Genomic DNA, 3,499 nt, shown 5'->3' on the forward strand with positions numbered 1-3,499 from the left:
TTTTTTTGTTGCGCTTCTCATGGTTGGTTGGTGTCAGTGCCGAGGAGTATCATAGATGATAAGTACGCCGGTGCCACGCTGCGCGAGCCCATGATTCTCTTGACCACATCCCGTAACCCTGGTGCTCCCCTGACTCAGTTTTTTAAGGTTGTGTTTATGCTGTGAATTAGAAGGTGTTTTGATAGATTAAAATGGTGCATCTCGTGCTTACTGACCAAGTAAATTTGAAGTGCGTGAATAGGTTAGAATTGAGAGGATGGATAGAACTAGATGTGTCCTAGGTATCTGCACAGTAGTTTTTGTTGCCTTCTTAGCTTGTTGGGTACCTACTTTTTTCTGTCAAGGAGTACCGATTTGGCCTGAGGTTGTGTCCTTTCTCAATGAAGGTTTTGTTCCTATCCAGTACTAGGAGACGAATTGGTTGCAGGGTAGCCAGAGTAGGTCTTTCTGCATATGCATTTGATTAGATGTCCCAAGATTGTTGGTTTACTTCTTTTGGTCTTATACTGAATATGTCTTTGGTCAGGACAACTTGGAACAGCTTGTGTGTGCCTCTCAGATTCCTACAGAAGAAAGGATACCTTTTCTTTTTTATTGGATGGACAACAACATAACCGCAACAATAGATCTATCAGGTAATTGGCCATCTGTCTTAATCCATGTGTACTTAGAACTTACATGTCAGGTTGTGCTATCAAGTCAAGTTTTCGGTTTATACTCTTGCTTCTAAATAGTTTTCGGTTTATACTCTTGCTTCTAAATAATGGGGAAAACCTATTTTCTGAAATTTTGCACTCTAGACCTGAAATTATAGAGAAATTTGTGAATAGTTAAATGAATTTGAGCATTTGATTCATTGCATGTGCGTGGTGGTCGAGCACGGTAGTGCTGATGGGTGCCGTCTCTGTCGACTGGAGAAGCGCAGGTCACGGCTCACACCGCTGCTCTATTGGGGTCATCAACCGTCGTGCTTGCGTTGCGCCTGCGCTCAGGTCCTACATCCCAGGTGCATGTCTCACAGACGTCCATACACAAAGTTCTGACCCCCTTTTTTCTGCTGCTCCATATAGTGAACCAACAGAGTCATGTATGTAGTGAGCGTTGGGTGACGTGTCCATCGGCTGAGCGACAAGTCGGAGCTGCAAGTCGTTGACCATGGGGTGCTACTGTGAGGATCTCATGTCTTTCACTCTATGTGTGTATCTCTCTGTCCTGTTCCCCTTTTGCTATTCATTCATGCCTGTTAGGATCACTAGGTTTTTTCTTGGTTTTGTAGTTGTGGGTTGCTGTTAAGAATGATTGCCCTGATTAGTTAGGATTTAAATGCCAGAAGTTGATTGCTCTTAAGAATCATTGGATGGACTATTTAAGTTTCACTCATAAGTGTTTACCATTTATGAAATTAGTTTCTCATTTTGGACATTATATAAACTTTGGTGCATATTAATGCAGGTATTAGTAGTCCATTTCCTTTATGAATATGAGCTTTGCTATGGATCTTGGGAGCAGGTCATCCTTAGTTTGCTTCCAGTGTAGCAGGTCATCCTTAGATGGTCTCTTGCTTTTGCTAAATCAGATAGAGGCTTTAAACACATTCAGTTTAAGTAATGAAAGTCTTTTGTATTTACTATTGCCATTAATTAATTACATTGGTTAGTGTAGCCCATGTGTGTAGGTTTGGCTAGCATTAGTCGGGTGCCATCAGACACTGTTGTCGAGAGCCATATCCAACAAGCAGATAGGCTAGAGGTCGTCGGGCGGCACCAGCAGCCTCACCCGCTCCGCTCTATCTCTGTCTCTAGGTAGCAGTAGGTTTATAAGTGTTTCTTAATCTATCAAAGTTGCATCTATGATCTGCCGCCGGTGCTCCTATATATAGTTTCATCATGTGTTATGACTGGGCTATGGCTTCCATAAGTTAGCATCATTGGGTTCAGACTATTGTGTTTGATTTATTTTCAGTATCATTTGTGTTGGTGACTTCGATAAGATTGTAACTCATGTTGGCCTGGTTGTCTTGCTCGTGGTCCATAGGTTAGCATCATTGTATCCATTTCCAGCTGAAGTAGACATGGTATTCTGGCTCGTGAATCCATTTCGACTTTTGGGCTTGCAGCCACATGCAGTTTCAACTTCCCTCTCTGCAGTTTCAGACCCCTCCTTGCTACTCTGCGTACTGTTTCTCAGGTAAATCTGCTCTTTCTTATGTATCTCTTACATATGTACCTATAAAAAAGAGTTCCATACTGCAGGTCTATAGCCTTGAATGAAAAATATACTATGGCTTGGATTTCGCCCTGTATGATTAAACTCGATTATGAGAAAGCCTTTGACAAAGTTAATCTAGACTTCTTGTATGAGGTGCTGGAAAAGAGGAACTTTGGCCCTAGATGGATTAATTGGATAAAACAAATTACTCAACTAGGTTCGATTGGTGTGAAAATTAATGGAGTAGAAGGGAACTTCTTTACTACTAGTAAAGGGCTTAGACAGGGAGACCCTGCCCCCCTTTGTTGTTTAATCTTGTCATTGATGTACTGACCAGAATGCTAATTAAAGCTGCATCACATGACCTAGTGAAAGGCTTGTGCTCTGATCTCATCCCGGGGGGGGGGGGGGGGGGGGTCATCTGCTTGCAATATGCACATGACACTATCCTCTTCCTAGATAATGATATAGAAAAAGCAGCTAAGCTCAAAACTATTCTAACTTGCTTTGAGGACGTTTTTGGTATGAAGATTAACTACTCTAAGAGTGAAATCATACCATTAGGACTCTCTGAAGGAGAGATTGCCTTCCAATACATCATGGGCATTCCCCATAAAATACCTAGGTATCCCACTTCATTACGACAAGCTTAGAAGAGAGGACATACAACCTCTTATTGATAAAATCCTCAAGAGAATGGCAGGGTGGAGGGGCAAACTGCTCTCCTATTCTGCCAGGATTGTCTTGATTAAAACCTGCATTGCAAGTATCCCGGTATACCTGCTCTCTTTCTTTAAATTTCCTAGATGGGCACTTGACTTGGTCAATAGTCAACTGGCTCACTGCCTATGGAGTGACTTTGAGGGGAACAGGAAGTTACACCTTGCTAACTGGCATCTAGTTTGTATGAAGAAAGAATATGGTGGTCTAGGTATCCCAAACATCAAGAATGTAAACCTGTGCCTCTTGGGCACCTGGGTGAGAAGGTACACCCAGGATGGGGGGAAAATCTGGAGAGATATAGTTGATAGTAAGTACATTAAAAGGAGCCCAAACATCTTTGCTTCTAGCACCCAAAATACCTCCAAATTTTGGCAAGGTGTTATGTGGGCGGCTAAAGCTCTGAAGTTTGGATATAGATGGCAAATAGGGGATGGTACCAAAATTAGACTTTGGGAGGATATTTGGTTTGTTAGTACAGTTTTGGCCCCTGTACACTATCTGTCATCAACAAGGCGTGACTGTAGCTGAAACCTGGGATGGCACAAATATAAAATTGACCTTCAGGAGA

General features: G+C 42.2%; 1 long non-coding RNA gene across 1 annotated transcript; it reads left to right on the top strand.

The window, feature by feature from the left end:
• Positions 1–529: 529 nt before the first annotated feature.
• LOC123495087 (uncharacterized) lies at positions 530–2,591 on the top strand. The gene is made up of 3 exons (XR_006667110.2): positions 530–1,006; positions 1,096–1,195; positions 2,035–2,591. It is a non-coding gene; the product is annotated as an uncharacterized lncRNA (long non-coding RNA).
• Positions 2,592–3,499: the final 908 nt, after the last annotated feature.

The sequence above is a fragment of the Aegilops tauschii genome, chromosome 7, assembly GCF_002575655.3.
Source record: "Aegilops tauschii subsp. strangulata cultivar AL8/78 chromosome 7, Aet v6.0, whole genome shotgun sequence".
NCBI lineage: Eukaryota > Viridiplantae > Streptophyta > Magnoliopsida > Poales > Poaceae > Aegilops > Aegilops tauschii.